The sequence below is a fragment of the Cyanistes caeruleus genome, chromosome 1 (assembly GCF_971803275.1).
Source record: "Cyanistes caeruleus chromosome 1, bCyaCae1.hap1.1, whole genome shotgun sequence".
Classification (NCBI taxonomy): Eukaryota; Metazoa; Chordata; class Aves; order Passeriformes; family Paridae; genus Cyanistes; species Cyanistes caeruleus.
In genome coordinates this window covers 32,715,300-32,734,500 of record NC_141701.1, presented here as the reverse complement: position 1 = coordinate 32,734,500, position 19,201 = coordinate 32,715,300, and the positions used below count along the sequence as shown (strand labels likewise).

General features: G+C 41.4%; 1 protein-coding gene across 34 annotated transcripts in view; it reads left to right on the top strand.

The window, feature by feature from the left end:
- Positions 1-19,201, top strand: part of KCNB2 (potassium voltage-gated channel subfamily B member 2) — a 330,276-nt gene that overhangs the window by 132,434 nt on the left and 178,641 nt on the right. Inside the window, exon 1 of one of the 34 annotated variants that reach the window (XM_086885261.1) lies at positions 18,488-18,965. The exons of the other annotated variants lie outside the window; for them this stretch is intronic. The gene's annotated coding sequence lies outside the window, so the exon portion shown is untranslated. Of the gene's footprint in view, positions 1-18,487; positions 18,966-19,201 lie in introns of those variants that run through there. 34 annotated transcript variants of the gene reach the window in all.

Here is a 19,201-nt window from a genome sequence, read left to right as displayed (position 1 = left end):
TAATTTCTGGTTAATTTCTAGGCTATTTTTGCAGTTCTTCTAAAAAATTTAAAGAAAATCTTTTATTTGGAAGAAATGTTTGGTTTTCCTCTTTTCACAGGAAACAATATATTTAGAAGCTATGACTCAACTTTTACTGCAGCTTTATACTCTGACCTCTGGTGAAAGCTTCTGTGGCAGAGCTCTCAAGTTGACTGTCCCAACAAAAAGAAATGCCTTGTGTTTTTGAGCTGATGAATTTCCAGCAGAATGAATTTTTGAGGGAAGGCCAAAGCAAAGAAACAAGTCTTTGAACTCACAGTAAGAAAATAAATCCTGAACTCTCTAAGAAACAGTTCTCTATTTTGGCAGAGCAAGCAGAAGGAGTCTTGCAATTCACTCAGGAAACTTAGACTTTGACCCAGTTCTCCTGTGATGCTGCAGTTAACTTTTGCAACCTTGTTTTATTGGACAGATGTGGGACACTTTCTTCCACCTTTGTGGGAAATTTTGTCCCTCCCAGACAAAAGTGACACTTCCAGCAGCTTCTGATACCACAGACTATGAATGTCCTCTGCCTTCATGGGAATGTGTAAAAAGAAAAACCTGATTTCTTCTTCCATGAATTCAGACTAAGTCATGACAACCTTTTCTTTTGATATGGCAAAATCCATGGTGACCACCTCTATATCTGCTAGGAGCTGCTTTGGCATATGTTCACTTGCTGTTGCCACTTCCCTCTCCAACATACCATCCATTTGGTTACCAGGTAACACGCATTGCTAGGCATTTGCATTAAGCATCGATGCTTGTCATGTTTTTTACACTGGGTTTTTAAAAATAACCAAGGTTAAAATAGGATTGTGTTATGGCTGGGAATCTTCAGATTCATTCTAGTGACTTGTCAGGATATCAGCACTATATAATCCATCTGTTGACAAAGATATTACTGTTTAATAAGCACAGGGCCAAATCCCTCAGGATGCAACTGATTTTGGTGTTGATAGCTAGAAACAATTTGATATATTGCCATACGACAACATAAGGCATTATTCTTCTCTTCAGTTGAAAAGAATAATGAGCCAAATTCAAGCCTGGTTTCAGCAAGTGTAAACCTGAAGTTATTAGAATGCATCTTTTATATTTTGCAGATGCATTATGTCCATTAGCAAAAAATATTATTCACTTCCCACAGAGTAAGTAGCACATATCAAGTTCTTTACCAAAATGGGATCCATGACAATGTGAATGCTAAATTCAACTGGAAACTTTCATCAATGATTTTAGGGAAAATGTTCGGGTTTTTTTCTGAATTCATCTTTCACAATTTTGTGTGGAAAACTATGACTTTCAGACAAAACCAGAAAATAAACAACACAATGAAAAACCATACTTATGAGATCTCATATGCCTGTTTGGTTGGAGAGTGAAGCAGCCCAGGCCCCATAACGCACTGTGAAAGTTAATTCACTTGAGTAGTTCAGCAAGATGGAAGGTTGGAGACATTTTATGGGAAGTAGAGTCTGTCAAGACAGGCTTTTTTCTAGAACTGAAAGTACAGGTATGACTAGCATATTTGAACTAAAACTTCTATATGCCTTTGTGTTAACATTTTCAAAATAAGGCATTTTGACTCTGTATCAAAAGACTTTGAAATGAGGGAAAGTTACCATCCCTTCTAATACATACATGATGTTTGGTGCAAAAGTCTTACTTATTTTCAATGAAAAAAACAACAAATGTTTTTTTTTTTGGCTGAGCTTTAGGAGGGCTACAGCTGAGGTGATTCCTAGTAATGCCAAAGGATGTTGATAAAATCTACCCAAAAAAGAAGAGACTGGAAATTAATATTTTTGTATAAATTTTCAGTCAATGAAGAATCACACCTCCTGAAGCACCTATTGTTTTAGCCTGAATTTTGAGATTTGGCATTCAATAAAACGCACTCAGGAAGCATAATGCTTCATAAAACACTTCGGCATCTTGCGTATGTGTCATAGTTTATATCTTCAGTTTGCTATTCAAACATGTTAGTTCTCAGCCTCTTTTCATTTTTTTTCCTGGGATTTTATTGTATATCATAAAGAATCAGATATCTTCCAGTATGTTAATCACTAGCACTTCTGTCATTTCTTCTTACACTGCCAAATTGAGACATTTTATATAACTAATATATAATTTTTCCTTCCAAAAGTAATATTTGCATCTCCCAGATGATATTTTGGAGTGTCAGTTTACTCAGTGTTAATGGATATATTTGCAATGACTTCACCACAAACCAGATAAAGCCCAGAAAAACATGAACTGCAAAGGGTGGTTGACGATGTTTTTCTACTGCTGTGGTATCTCATGGTGATGAAATTACTTGGGTGTACAGGTCATTATCATATTTGGTCTTCAAAATGCTTCAGTACATTAAAGCATGTGTGTGTTAAAATAAGAAAACTATTTGTGGAAGCGACAATCATGAAAAGAAGAAGCAGGTGTAAATAAATTGATCTTTAAACTCGTGGCTTGCTTGAGTAACAATAGGGAGCTATTTGTTGCTAACCTCAATATGTATGTTTGTGTGTGTGGACATGGAGAGGAGACAGGGAGACACTAAAGGAAATAGTTAAAATGCAGACAAGTATAATCTCAAGACGAATTCCTCCAAAGCTGGGAATACCATTCCATGGCTTGTACGTAACCTGCAGGGTTCAGTAGTGAGGAATGATTCTGGATGGGCAGTGGGGTGATGTTTCCATTCTGTGGTTTCATTGCTGACATCTCTTCAGCAGCACATGGAAAACAAGAAAAACAGAGTGGTTATTCCAGTTCACAAGCCATTCAAGGGAATGTCAGGATTTGCTGTGGTATTTCTGTGGTGCTGCCCTACAGATTGCTTTTCTTATTTCCCTGCAAACATTCACATTTCTAGTTTGCAGCAGGAAATCAAGTATTTTGAAGACCCCTAACATCTTCCTCAGCAAACTGCTTTTCAGACGATGCTAATAAATAGCAGTATTTATTCTTAGTGAGCTATTCAAACAGGATAAAGAGTGCCAAGACTGAAAACATGACATTTTTTGACTGCTGTTAAGGATTTGGAGTATTTCTAGAAATTAAAGCTATTCTCAAAGTGTTGCTTATGATATCATCAGTCAATTCTGGTGCTCAGCTTTTCTATAAATATATGAGACAGTTAAATTTTCTAAACAGTTTCAGATATATATCTAAACAATGGAATCCTGTGTGTAGCTTACTTCTTCCAGTAAATGTAAGCTTTATTTTGTCTATCACATATTTCAATGAATAGAAAATTTCAACTCTCCATGAAGTATTTGCATGAAAAAATAAAAACTTACCACTTATAACAACTTTGAATACAATAAATGTAAGGGGGTAATACAGTGTCTTTCCTACACAAAGAAGATAATATTTCCTTCCCTTTGTAATATGTTTTTTCCCAAATGATTATAAGTTCTCTGAAGAAGCAGAGCTGTATTTAATGGTAGTACTATTCCCTGAGGGAAGTAAATTGCTTCTGGAGTCTACAAGGAAGGCCTCAAAACAGTATTAATTTATACTCAACTAGCAAGACCAGATATATAAAAAACATTGTGACTAAATCTGGCATTACCATGTAAAAATTCTACAGTCTCTGCTTTTAAACACAAGTATGTATTAGAAACACGTTAAACAAAAGAAGGGTCAAATATGATTACCACAGGAATCATGGCAAAATTACATTTATTCCATTTATACATAAAACACTGGGGTGGGGAGAAATCCCTTCTGTCTCATTTAGAAGACTGTGAGGACATTAGGAGAGGGATGTCATGGATGGGATATCTGCTGTGGGTTGCCAGCTTGCCAAAACACTCCCAAGACATAAGCACAGCCCGTAGATGGATGGTGATGGCCAGATGGGAAGAAAGGCAGAGTGTTTCAGCAGTCCTCAGATCCCAAGCTCTATTCAAATCTGACTTTTCTTGACAAGAAAAAAGGAAAGGTAGTGATAGTATAGCCCATCAGCAATCTGATAAATACCTCAAGGGAGCAACAGGGCAGTTGGCACTTTTGTGTCATCCATGTAAAAGGAATTGGACCCTGGATTTTTGTTTTTTATTGATCCTGTCAAGAATATTTACTATAAGAAGAAACCTTGTGTAAAGGTATTCAAATGAGGCTTTCAAGATGAAGACCATGATCTCAATCTGAATTTATTTTGCTTATTTTTTATAAGCATAGGTTCAGAAGGTTCAGAAAAACTCTTGAAGTTTGAGAGACAATAAATAATAATGCATTTATTTGCTTTCCTTGGTATTTTAATTGACAAAACACTCTAATGGTTCTCACATATTAAGACATCGGTGGTTAGGTTTATGCAAATCTTGGAAAGAAAATAAAAGAGCATACAGAACAGAATTTATCTGGATATATTAAAGCAAACATTTATTCAATTTCAAATCTGGTCTACCTTCTTCAATAGAAAACTGGATATGGATCACCAAGAAAATTGTCTTTTTGCATCTATGTCTTCCCAGAAGGCTTTGATCGCTGCATGATATCATGAACCATTAATGTCACTGTGGCATGAGTTAAGGACAATGTTTATCTTCAGCTCAGTTGCTGTTACCAGCAAGTTCTGCAGTTTCAACAGTGATCCCTAGCACAGTGTCACAAGGGTGTATTTGATGTCTTGACTTAATGGGTAGCTTCAATCGATGTTGTGCCATGTTTCACTAAACAACAAGTCATTCACTTGATGTACTGAATTTTATTACAGGGATAACACTCCAGTAACCTCTTACAATCTGAAAACACAGCTTCCCTGGGCATCACCCCTTTTCTTTGGAAAGGAGCAAATATTCACACCAACTAGGAAAGCACATAACCTATGAAATATTTGAAGCTCATCTTGGTTTTGAAGGAAAAATGGAAAATGTCCATATCTCTTTTTTTATTGCCTCCTTCCAAGGAATTACACAAAATGCCATGCTGTAGTTCTTCTGTTGGTGGTGTAGGGTTTTTTTTTTGTTTTGGGTTTTTTTTTTTTTTTTGTTTGTTGTTGTTGTTATTTGGGTGGGTGGGGGCCTTTTGGGATTTTTTATTTTTTGGTTGGTTGAGGGTTTTTTTGCTTGGCTTTGGGCTTTGGTGTTGTTGTTTTTGGCTTTTTGATCCACAGAAGCTGATTTGGAGGCATGTACCAGTAATTCCAACCAATTCAGAATGTGACAAGAGTAGCTCAATATGCACATTTGCATTTTGATCTACTTAGATTGAGACAGAATTGTGAATCCTATAAAGTGAACACAAAAGGGATTTCTCTCTCAATTAGGAGAAAATGAGCCATGAGCATAGATGTATACCACACCAGCCTCCCTAAATTCATCTAGCTTCCTTCAATCTGATTTCAGGACCTTAAAATGTGAGAAAGAGAAAATGTATATAACTGTTCCCATGAAACTGCAAAAATTGGTTAACAACTTAAATCTCAGTCTAAGCTTTCCAACAGTAGTACTGGCCAAGGCATTAAGACAAGAGTTTAATGTAACAAGACCATCACCAAGAAGGGCACATATGCAGCAGGTTCTGCCTTAGGTAAAGCAGCAATTCATTCTCCTATGAAAAATCAATCAAAAAAGCAAGATGCTTCCCATTAATACCTAAATGTCTGACTCCTGTTAATATATGTGAATGGGAGAAGGAGATGCTTCTTACTGAGACTCAGTGGGAAAAATTTGAATTTTGATGATCTTGGAGGATTATTTTTGTGACCTCATTTTTTTGCTTCAAAGAGAGGCTAATTTCCTTGTAATTTTCAAGTGGGTATGAAGTATGATGGTGGAAAGCATTCATTACCAACCTTGAACTCTCAGATTGTTTGACTAATGAAGCTGACATCTTCATCAGTACCTGCCATTTCACAGAATGCATCTATATTTGCATGTAAGTTGTACATGTAAGGGCACAGTGTTAACAGTGGAATTAATCAAATTCTTCTTTCAGACCAGAAAGATTCATTCTGAAAATTAAACTCTTTGTAACTGAGCCTTTTTTCCCAATATTGTCTATCAATTCTTCAGCTGAGTCCAATAGTAGGGACAAAGATGTAGGTTTTAAAACAAGCCCCAATGTCCTACAAGGTGCTAACCTTTCCCTTTACTTAACACAAAAGGAATTTTAAACTGTCTATAGCAATTTAGGGTGCATTAACTAAACACTTAAAAGAATTAAAGGCCTGATGTAGTTGCTTCCTGTGATACCCAAATATTTTAGGTATTGCAAACCATATCATATATCGTACATTTATACTAATATATCTAAACTGCTTCCTATATCATAAAAACATTCCAGAAAACGTGTTTCAAGCGGGAAGTTTCTTCTATTCTAATATTCACAAAAGGTTCATGTTTGTGTGTACAGATACCAGTGAAATGCATTGAGCTCATTTCCCAGTCATGGCCAAGGAGTGGGGCACTTCCCAGCTCTAGGAAAACCATGTGTGAGACTGCCAAGATGAGTTTTAGGAGCTGCAACTTCCACACTTCCAGATTCTACTCAGTTAGATTTGCTAAGTCATAGGAACATTTATGTGGTTTATCCAAAGCTTCCGGACAGCTGTGGCTCCTCATGGTACACACACGTTCTCTGGCCTTCAGCACTGTGTCTAATGCATGCCACAGTGCCCTAAGAGCCAGCACAACAGCCTTCCCTCCCTGGAAGCTGTCCACAGATGGTAGCACAGCATGATGAATCTCAGACAGAGCACAGACAATGGCTCAGGCCCCAACTTACACATTTTTGTGCTAATTTAACGTCACATTAAACCAGCGTACTGGTACAGGTAATTAGACTGATAATGTAATAAGGAAGCTCAAAAGATTCATAATACACATAATAATCTAGGAGCAATCTGTAATCTGCAGTTTGTGCAGAATTGCTAATCTAATTATAGAAAAGCATAACACTTTTCTGTATGTTGAAGTCCAGAATGAGTCTAGGCCAACTCAAGAAGCCAGCTCAAAATACTGAGTACACTAAAACAATATTTACTACTGCAGTATAAGGATAATGGTTTTTTGCTTTAGGGAGAGGGATGTATATGTGCAACCATTAATCTTTAAAGATTTTGAGAAAATATATGCATCATTAATAACTGAATATTTCTAATGAACACCTGCCAATACAGCACATTCAAAAAATCTTGATTTAATACATCATTATTCAGGCATGCTCAAAATCTTTGGGAAACATCAATCATGATGATGAACTTTAAGTTCAATTACTAAGGTATTCATTTTTTCTGTATTTATGTGTCTTTTTTCCTGCTCATATAGTTCTCACTTGTAGGCACCTTTCTTTCCTTATCTTGGACACTGACCTTGTAACATCCAAGTCCCATATGTCTTGTAGCTCTTCATGCCAAATCCCAGCACATCAGACAAATTGGATTTGTTACTGCTCTACTACAGACAACTGGAGGCATTTCTGAAAGAAAAGCATGAGTGGCATTCAGCACATTTTTTTTGCTTGGAGATAACACAGCAAATGGCAATTCCTTGAACTAGTGAAGCTTAATTTCCTGAAGATCTATATCATAGTGTTAGTATGAAATCTAAATTTTAATATTCATGAGAGGTATTTTTTGGATATTTACCTAATAGCTCACACCACAGCTTTTCCCACAGTTACAGATATTTTTTTTTCCACTACCTGATGAAAACCACTAGATCTTCTTTTAAAATTGGAACCAGCTTCTGCCTTAAGGCCTTTCACTCACTGAAGGATCGTTCTGCTAAAAGGAGCTAAGTAGAATAATGCAGATCTGCAGTACTCAGAGTGAACCTGCTTAAAATATTCAGGTGGTGAAAACCATTAGACGTTTTCAATAGTAACAAATGAAAAAGATAACGTAATTTCTGGGAAGCATTCCCCTTATAAAGAGGTTCAAATGTTGCTCCCAGTCATATTAAATAACCAGGAAATTAGAGGAGAAAGGGCTGTGTACTTTTTGAGGCATAGAACCAGAAGTTCACTATTGTAGTTTAGGCTTTTTCTAACCCACTCATTTCCAAAAAGTGTGCACTTTAAAATTACCTTTGGCTTAAAGAATTAGAAACAGATCTTATTGCTCTGCTTGTCAGCCTGCTTGGGCTTATTCTTTGTTTCACAGAAATTCAATCATTCACATGAGAGAAGAAAGACATGAAAGTACTTTCCTATCTCAGAACTGTCAAAAATATTCAGTTGATCTTCAGTTTATATTGTTATAGTTTATATAACCATCCATTGATGGTTATGTCTTAAATGATGGTGGTCTGTATAGTGCTCCAGGTCTCTAAGAAAGAGCTTCATCAAGCAGCAGAAATGTCTCACTGAAAATTTACACTGGGGCTCACTCTGAACACCTTAAGTTAATTGCACAAGTTCATGAGTTACCTTGCTTGGAGGCTCACAGGCATCCAAGAGTCTGAAGATCACATATATCCAGTTAGCAGTATACACAGAAAACCCCAGTTATTGTAAGAATCTCAAAACTAAAGATACAAGTCCAAGAGGCTTTTCTAATATATTAGCTATGCTTTATGTAACAAAGCTGATGTTAACATCTGACTTTAAGACAAAAAGAGGGAACTGCAAGAGCCAGGAAAGAAAGATGTTGGTAAAGCAGAGAAAAAGAGCTACATGTTCCACATGGCTTGCTTCTGAAAGCCACCCTCCCTCTCCATAGCTGTGGCCACCTTTTACCTCAAACAAACACACAAGTTTTTAGCCTTTTCTGTTGTGAAAGACTGAATTACTCTCACAGTTTTCTTTTTCAGGTCTTCAGTCCAGACCAAATGCAAATATACAATTAACTTTATCACAGTGTTTCTCTGCCTCATAATTAGCTTTGGCAGCAATAGTGTGGCATGTTTGGTGCTCTAATGAACCTGATCCTCACTCTCATAACCAGTACACACAATAACAGAAAAGGTGTTATGGTGCAGGGGTCATGTTGCCATCCCAAGTCTCTGGTGAGCTTGAGAATGACTTAGTGGGGGACTGAAATTATATCATGGGACCCACAGTGCCCTGCCATGATTCCTGAACACTACACAAATAGGAAATATGAATAATGAACTTCTAGAACAAGAGCTATGCACCAGGCAAACAATTAATAAACCATTTTTCTATGTAATTTTCAAGTAAATTAAATTAATATACAAAATAATAATAATAACAACAGAAGTTTGTGCAAAGCAAAAAAACAATTTCCTGTTACCTGCATCTTCAGCAGTCATCTCCATCCATGCAAAATGAATGTATCATTTTTCAAATTAGATTTGGTAGGATTTCTCACCTGCTTCAAAGTCACTGCAGCGATGCAAGCAAGTATTCAGATACACAGGGAGAGGGTCCATGAACACTTCTGCCTGCACAGCTTGGCATATGACAGCTCAGCCTGGCTTTCTGGGGAAAAATCTATGTCCTGGTCTTTCAGGTTGATTTTCTTCCCCACAATCTCTTTCCCATCCCTTCTAAATCCATTAGCCCCTTTCAAAACATCAGCTTTCACAAAAAAATAGTGACAGGAGAAGAAGGGAACCTATGTTAGCCTTTCTGCTGAGGCTGCAACACACCTTTTCTGTTATTTGATCAATTTAGTAGAAACACTGACCTTTAAGTGTATAGAATTCAGAATCACCCACAGCATATGTCACAAGCAGCTAGGGAATGGGAAGCAGTGGATGGAGGATACTGAGTCTATCTGTGCAAGATAAGGAATGTTTCCAGAGTATGAAATAACGGAGCTTGTGGGAATAAATTTCAAGTACAATTGAAGGTAGCCAGAAATAAAGGTCACTAAAACATAAAACAAGAGTCACTTCAAAACCAATCTGTTTAATTTACGTTAAGAAGTTTCATGACTCTGCTTCCAGTCTTAATCAGCTTCAACATTTGAATCACTATGTTAGTTCACATTCCTCAAAAACAGTGTGTTTCATTTTTGTATCTATATGGTATCTTTTGCATTCTTCCATTGATATGCAAAGGATATAAAATGCAAATTTAAGAATAAGATTTTTAGATTTTTGTTTGGTTCTTGTTTTGTTGGTTTTGTGGATTTTGTGGGTTTTTAATGGAAACGATGAGAAATGTGTTCTAGCCAAGTTAGTAAAATGTGAACATGTAAATTTACACCTCCAAGATGGGTTTTTTAAACATAATGCCACTGCATTCATCCTACACTATAGGAGATTTTAACAATTTCTACAGTAGGTATAAAAAAAGTCTAATGAAATATTTCAGAAGAGATTATGGTGTATAACCCGCCAATTGAGATTTGGTATACTTAGAGGGAACCTGAGGACTTGGCATGTAATTTTATAAAAGTCATATTTCCTTGACTTAAATTTCACCCCAGGGTATTAATCAAACCCCACAGAGCCAGTTTGCAGAATCAGAAGAAGAGAATTCCTGTGTAATAAGGAACTGTGCATGATCCAAGAAACTACTTCAAAAAGTTGGTCACTTACTGGGTGATATTTCTGAAACTAGTTATGAACTAAGAGCTCTAGAAATGTTCTAGCAAAGCCAATGTGCAAGTATCAAGATGCTTATTTAAATTTCCTTTGGTTAGGTGAATTTCAGTCATTTTTTTGAGCCGAGCTTCAAACCAACTCCATTCCCTGACAGATGCCATGGAACCAGGAACCTTATTTCTCTTCAAGGACCACTTCATCAAAGATCACCAAAGGTGCTCAGGAGCCTGGCTTGCCAAGCCACAAGCAATGCTTTGTATCTCTCTTTAGTCCCCCACGCTAGTGTTGATCCCCACATACTGGTCTGTGTTCAGATTTCCCTGAGGCAAGAGCCTGGAAACCTGGGAACCATCCACCTGGAGAGGGCTTTCCTCCAGTTTTTCAGCAGTGAAGTGGAAGCCAGTGAAACCACCCACTCCCCAAGATTTTGAGCTCATACACTTGAGGACTGAAGGCTGAAAAAACTTACATGGGCTCACTCTGCAAGTGTGTCCCAGGCAGGGCTCACCCTCCACCACTGAATTAATCTGCAGCTTGTCCAGGAAGCTGGCATTTTTTCAGCTGAGATGCTGCCATTCATGGTTAGAAAAAGTAAGACTCCTCATCAGCAAAAAACTCTGTTTTTCACATGGCTCTAAGAAAAACTACAGTTCTTTCCCAAAAGGAGTTTACAAATTGAAACCATTACCTGGCAACAACTTCATTATTGTTTGTCTTCAAGGATGTTCTACTTGGGCTCTGTGTTCCATTTACACATCACAGCAGTACTCTCTTCCAGACATTACAAAGGATAAAAAGGCTGTAGGGAACTGTTAGGGTGAATGCTAGAGAAAAAAAAAAGCAATTAGGATAAGTTATTACTCTATCAGATTTGTCTACAATCCCATACGAGGAAAACAAAACCAGAACAAAACAAAACAAATCCCCAAGTTTATCTAATGTCTGAAAATTAGTTGAAAGAAATTCTGAGGGATTTTTTAGCTTGCTGGTTGTTTTGAGCTGCAAGCCAGGAGCAGAGCACAATTCTATGCCATGTTTTACTCACAGCTGGAGAAATATAGGCTTATTATTTGCTCAGGGTTTGCTGGTGATATCAAGATATTTCATTAAAAGAGGAAATGTCCACAGGTTTTCTGTGTTCCAATCATGAGATTTGATCCCTGGGGGAAAATGCTGAAAAGGAAAAAGAATGATGTGAATGAGAGCTCCAAGGCCTAACACTTCACTTGTGAATACAGGAAGTTTTAAACAAATTTTCCACATGTAATTTATCATATTTAACTGCAGTACAAGTTTATCAGATGTGCTGACAACAGTTTCAGTCCAATCTCTGGGAAGTTTACTTCCCAGTTCCCATCCCACAGGCGGCTGCCAATGGCTGCCTGAGCACAGCTCAGTGCCTGGTACCTGCAGAACTGCCCTGCTCAGGGAAAGGCCCAAACTCCCTCTCAGGAGAATTCACCTCTCCACAGCTCCCCCAAGACCCTGCTAGAGATCAAGATATGGAGGAAGCTCTCTTCCACATGTCTAGCCCTGTCTCTCTGCTCACTCTCTATCGTCTTCTACTCAGCTGCAAGGGAATGCCCTTATAACTAGGAGCTTCATATTTCTCCCAGCTTATCACAGTCTCATCCTCTTCTCTCTGCAAGTGGCATCTTCCCACTGCAAAATCCTCTGCTCCTACATGTTACATTCTCCCTTACTAATAAAGAGAGTATCCAGCTGTTTATTCTGAACGGCTGTTGAACATCTCTTCTTCCAGTCCTTGCTGTTTTCCTTCAGCTTTGACCTGTGCAGAAAATACCATCTGCTTATGCCTAAACTATTGTGACAGATGACTTTTAATTAATCCATCATTAAATCATTTTTGACATAGAGCAGAAATAATCCAGAACATAAAGCCTGAGAATTCTGACTCCCAATTCACCAGACTGGGGAAAGGCAGAAAAATTTCTGCCTGGTACATAAACCCCAGGCAGGTACTGCAAAACTTCAGAAGAGCTTGGAAAGGATGTCTTCTGTAGCAGCTCTCCAGGGAATGGAGAACCCCACTTGTGGGACTCTCTCTTGAAAGGGATGGGGGAGAAGGTGTGCACTGTAGCAGCGAGGGCCTGTGGAAGAGGCAGTGGCACAAGAAGGCATGAAAGCCATCTTCTCAGAGATGGTATTTAAGGAAACATATTTTTTCATTGCAGAGTTCAAAGTTAGCAGGCAATATTGGATCACCTAAAAAAGCCTCACGCTAAATATAGCTTTGGCTATAAGCATCTTCTATATAATATAACCAGCAAGTGCCAGCTCTTCGTAGTGACAGGATTGGGTTTTATTAGACTGCTCAGTTGTCATCAACTTGGACCAAACTACTGCTACTTCTAGAAAGCAATAGCAGGTCAATTTTGTACCTGGAATGCACCGTCCCTGAGATTCATGAAAAAAGCTTAATTATTTCTCAGGTTGTGATCTGGCATAGGGCCAAAATAAAGGATCTCAATTTAAAGGTCTGTGAACAACACCAGATGACATTTTAATTGTCAGAAGGGATTAAAATTAAGCTCATGCTAATAAAAAAAAATAAAAATAAAATTACCAAATATGTATTTTTAAAAAAATAAAAATGCAAGCTGTAATAGCTTAATACAGGAGATTTGACTTTGTGACACTTTTGACTTTGTGGAAATCATCACTACCTTATGTTACACAAAGGAGAACCCTACATCCTGGAACCTAAATGTTGCAGAGTGGAGCTCCAGGAGCCACTCAGCAGGCATCTTGTTTGCTTACCATAAAACCCAACCAGTAAACCTTATCTATTTGACTTTTGCATATGAGAAGATGCCTAAATTTGAAATGTCATATTGTACAGCTCTAACTGTAACTTTAATAGTTCAATCATAATTATATGCCTTTGTTTAGTTCAAGTTTCCTTTCCATTTGTGTTTTGTCATGTCTACAACTAATTGTAGCCCCGACATCAGTTACTATTTTCTTGTGCAGATTTGTCAGGGATTAAAACAGAACAGAACAAAACAAAACAAAACAAAACAAAACAAAACAAAACAAAACAAACAAAACCAAACACGAACCTCCAAAAACCCAAAGCACACAAAAAATCCACACAGAGAATAAAGGAATAATGAATCAATTTTTATAAACAGATCTTCAAAACTATCCTCAAACACATCCAAGTTACGACTTGATTTGACAATGGCATATTTCCCTTGCATGATCTGTCCTTCCTGGCTATGCTTCTGCTCAGCTCCATTGCTGGTTTTGTGATACCCAGCTCTGAAAGTTTCCATTTAACGCACTATAGAGGGAAAAGCTGCCACCATTGTCCCTGTGTGCAGCAGCATATCATCCCTAGATGTATCCACAGGACAGCCTTTAAACACTGGTGGGACTGCTGTCCCACTGCATCCTGTGGAAGGACTGAAAACACTTCCAGGAGCCCCTGTAGAACCCAAGACTTGGAAAAAGTGTGTCAGAGCCTAATCTGTGGCAAAAAGAATAGAAAACTTATTATTCCGAGTTAGAGAAATATGATAAAGGAAACTAAAACTTGAAAGAAAAGTGGGGGACAAAACAAAACAAACCCCAACCATTCAATAGGAAGCATGGAAAGCTATTCCAATAATCAGGAAGTCCCTAATATAGACCAGACTTGGTCTGAACTGTGGTGGGTTATGCTACTGCCAGATGCTGTTCCCAATGTAATTTACTTCAAGAGAATATTGGACTTGGCCAAGAAACTGCCTTTGTTTGACTTGTTTTTTCTGCAAGTCTTGGGTGATACAAAGGGCACTTGGGATGGGGTTCACTCTTCTCCTAGCAGTTTTTTTTTTGCCATTTGTTAGACACAGTGCTGGGAAATTATGATACATTTCAAAAGCATCTGACATTATATTTCGTCATTGCAATAACTGAGTTGATTACACTCAGGAAAATGATTGTTTATTTAGACAGGCCAACTTTGATGCTCTTTACACCAGTCCTCCTGTTGTTGGTGCTTAATGTAACATCTGCTCCTACAAGTAAGGAATAGCCATTAAACCAGTCTACTTAATAATAAGTAGATTATTCCCTTCTCCATAGGGAAGTGTCTCTGAGGCATGGACTGAAAGCCCTGTGTTGAGCTGAAATGGGGTCCTGGACTATAGACAGGGTTTGGGAAGTCTTCAGGAAAAGTGGGGCAGGGCCAGCAGTCATGGTTGTGCCTTCAAAGCCCTGACAAACATAAACCCACTCTTCTTCCTTCAAAAGGAAGCAAATGAGTGGCTCACATGAGTTCACTGGTATGGTCAAGATGGTCAGCAGTGGGGAAGACAGTTATTTTTTGCAACATTTAGACTGTGATTTTCAACATTTAGACTTGATATGATCCTTCTGGTCATATCAAGATTTAACTATACTTTTTCGGATGTCTGCCCATCTTTCTCCATCAATGCCTTCCTCTAAACAACTTCTCTCACTGCAGCGAGGTGTTTGGGAAGCACTGCCTCGCAGAGACCTAGCAGGCTCATCTATGCAAATCAGGTGTTAAGTGAGAAGGAAGAGGCCCAGGATGTCTACAAGGATGTTCTTGATGCATGAAAGATATTCTGAAGAACATCACTGTAATGAGGGGGAAAAATCCTGCAGCAGAAATCTTGGTAGAAGAGAGATTTCTCTTTCACTCAAGCTGTTTCTTTCTTCCCTTTATGTGACCAACTGGAAAGGAAATCTTCCCCACATGATCTGAAAGACACTGATGATCAGCACTGCCATACATTTTGAATTTTATTTCTGGTAACTGGAGAACCAACAAAGGCTTCCCTTCAATATCCAATCATGCCGGTGTAGGAGCAGAAGATGAGTGTTCATAAACATGAAAGCTCCAAGCCTAGAAAAGGAGAGAGACAAGAACTGCTAGCATTTGTTTATAAAGGAAAACTGAAGAACAGGAATGCAGTGATGTAAACACGTGTCTAGCCAGCATAATGTACCTCTACGTGCAAAAATATTTTCCCAGAATAAAGTTACTTTTACTGTGGACATACTAGCAAAATAAGGAGCTTTTTATTCCAGAATAACTTCTCCTTCTTGAAAGCAGATCAATTGCTTATTCTGGAGCAGTGTCTACACAGCATGCATACCAGTGTGGCCAAAGAACTGCAGAACTCACCTATGAGCTGCACTTTCTGTCAGTTTTCCCAATAAGCAAGACTTATTACTGTCTGTGTGTGTGTGTGTGTGTGTATGAGAGGGAGATAAGACGGTCTTCCTTTATAAAAAATGAAAAATCAAGTTATAAAATCTCAAGAAAACACAGTCTGCTTCAAAACCAGTCACTGCATCATGAAAAGCAGTAGAGGAGAACTGGAGCTCCTCAGAATCTACTATTTAATGAGAATCTGTTTCATGGGTTTTACTGAACTACAGTGGCTAAGAAGATAGACGCTCCAGTTAACTTTTCTCACTGATGTCACATGTATATGCAGATTTTGAGGTATATAACAACACATGAACTCCTAATATCATGTTTGCCATGCTCTGAGCACAAGGAGATACGTAGTTAGCCTCTTCATCCACCTGCTTCCTTTTGCTTAAACTTGTTGTTATTTAGTTGTCTTGGAGAGTTTTGCTCAGCTGAAACTGGTTGGTACATTCAACAATTTGTAATGAGACCCGTAGACACATGTACACACAATGGGTGGAACATTTAAAATACATAGATACTGACATTTCAGTTGGGGAGTAGTTGAGGAGAGGAATGGGTTGCTATGGAGCTTTGTTTATCACATGTAAGATATGGAAGAGAATTTCCCTGACTGACCATAAGGGTAAGACTAGGCTGAGCAGCACAGGCATGGATGTCTATGCCACAGATGTCCAGGTTTTAGACAAAAGTACATTCTGCTGGAGCTTTTCACAGAAAACTAGCCTTGAACTCAGCACTGACTAGGACTACTGCTGTGGTTGCCATTCAGAAAACTTCTGAAGGTAGGCTGTGAGAACGTAGGCAAACTTTAGGAAAAAATCATACATTTGTATGTTCTCAAGACAGTGGGCAAGGAAGCACATAAAAAGGGTGAAAATTAGCACAGTAAAGGAGCATTTTTTGGTGGGTTGTAATTAAAATCATGGTGGAAAATACTGCCCAATCTCTTTCTTGCATAGGTTTCAAAAGAATTCGGAGGTATTTGAATACAAAAAAAAAAAAAAAAAAAAAAGCTGATAAAGTTTTGTTGGAAAGCCTTCATCCCAGCAGCCAAATGAGCCAAATGTGCAACAGTTAAGGCTGAATCTCGGAGCTATGGGATGAGATGAAGACTGAGCAACACAATGCAGAGGGCAAAGCTACAGATTAACTGTTATGAAACCTGAGAAACAGAGAAGAGCTTGAAAAGGAAAATAACTTTCCAATCTGATTCCTGAAATATAGTGGGGCATTACTGAATGAGGGAAAGAGACTTCCTCCCATTATCAGGAATGATCAAGGAAAAACAATAAAGAGCTATTAAATACTATGGGAGGCAGCAAGATGCAGCAGGAGTGGCTGAAGTCTTGATTGCAGCCTGCTACCTTGCCAAGACTTGATGACAAAAATGCATTAGTCCTTGCCCCACGAAGGGTCCTGGCTTCACAGGCACTGCATTTCTGCTGTGGGGTTCAGCCCTCGGCAGGCCCTCAGCCTGTCAATAGCAAGGCTGGGCCGGCCAGGTCATCGGCTAGGTACAGCGCTGTGCTGTGTGTTGTGTGCCCGTGCCCTGCCCTGGCTGGGAAAGGAAAATTGGGAAGGGATGCTGCGGACGCGCTGCTGACCAGGAGAAGGTGGTGTGTGTCTCTGTATGGGAGGGGACAGCACATGGAAGTGCGCGGTGTGTTTGTGTGCATGCCTGCACATCCCCTGCACACCTGGGAGGACGGTGTGCGGGGAGCTCTGAGAGGTGCGTGCATGCCATACCTAGGAATGTCGATGTGCATTCACCCATGTGAGAATGCGAGGGGAATCCCCTGCCTAGGGGGTGCCCTCAGCGTGGGCTGCGTGGGGGATCCGTGTGATGTGTGTGTGTGTGTGCATGCCCTGCCTGGGGGATCCGTGTGATGTGTGTGTGTGTGTGTGCATGCCCTGCCTGGGGGATCCGTGTGATGTGTGTGTGTGTGTGCATGCCCTGCCTGGGGGATCCGTGTGATGTGTGTGTGTGTGTGCATGCCCTGCCAGGGGGATCGGTGTGATGTGTGTGTGTGTGTGTGTGTGCATGCCCTGCCTGGGGGATCGGTGTGATGTGTGTGTGTGTGTGCATGCCCTGCCAGGGGGATCCGTGTGATGTGTGTGTGTGTGTGCATGCCCTGCCTGGGGGATCCGTGTGATGTGTGTGTGTGTGTGTGTGTGTGTGTGTGCATGCCCTGCCTGGGGGATCGGTGTGATGTGTGTGTGTGTGCATGCCCTGCCTGGGGGATCCGTGTGATGTGTGTGTGTGTGTGCATGCCCTGCCTGGGGGATCCGTGTGATGTGTGTGTGTGTGTGCATGCCCTGCCTGGGGGATCCGTGTGATGTGTGTGTGTGTGTGTGCATGCCCTGCCTGGGGGATCCGTGTGATGTGTGATGTGTGTGTGTGTGTGCATGCCCTGCCAGGGGGATCCGTGTGATGTGTGTGTGATGTGTGTGTGTGTGCATGCCCTGCCTGGGGGATCCGTGTGATGTGTGTGTGTGCATGCCCTGCCTGGGGGATCCGTGTGATGTGTGTGTGTACATGCACGTGCACGAGTGTGCGTGCGCGTGTGCGCGCGTGTGTGCACACCCCCCCTCTGCACGGTGTCTGTGCGTGCCTGATGTCTCCGAGTGCGAGCGCGCATCCCGAGCCCGGGCAGGGTGCGGGGGCTGTGCGCACCCTCTGTCTGGGGGCCGCGCACCGCTCCCGGGGCGCTGCCGGCTGCGCGCACCCCTCCCGCGGCCCGGGGAGCGCGGAGCGTGCGCGGGGCCGGGCGGGGGGCGGGGGGCGCCCCGCGTGCCCCGGCCGGGAGCGGCCGTGCCCCCCCGCCCCGCCGCCGCCGCCGCCGCCGCCGCCGCGCACAGCCGCAGACACGGGCGGCCGCGCCGGCAGCCGGCGGCTCGCATGCAGCCGGGGATTACAGCGGGGCGAGGGCAGCGAGGGCTCGACTCTTATCCCCCCCTCGGCCCCCCCGCCCGCTCCGCCCGACACCCCAGCCGCTCGCCGCGCGGCTGCTCCGGCGGCTTTTCGTCTCCGGGGGTAGGAGGGAGATGCCTTTGCCGTGGTTTTTCCATCCCCAGCCCTCTCCGAGCCGGGGGGGGCGGTGATGTGGAGCCGGGAATGTAGAGGAAAACCCTCCCCGGGAAGGAGCGACCAAAACAAATCCCTCGCCGTGGCTTTGGCGGCCGCGCAGTGCCCGGGGAAGCCCGAGCAGCCCCTGCCAGCGCCGGGGAATCCCTCCTGCAGCCCCCGGCGGCGCCCCGGGCGCCCGCGGAGCAAGGTAAGCGGGAGGGCATCCCTCTTCCGCCGAGGGCTGCCTTTTGCTTTTATTTGTATTTATCTGAGACATCCCCGGCTGCCGCCCGGGTGGGACTGTCAGGGGAGGCGAGAGCAGCCTGCTGGCCCGGAGCGCCGGGGCCGGCCGGGATGCGGCGCTCCCGCGGGGAGCCCCGGGGTGCCCCGGGCGCCCGGCGGCCCCGGCGCGGGGAGCGCCCCTGGGGAGGGGGCACGGTCGGC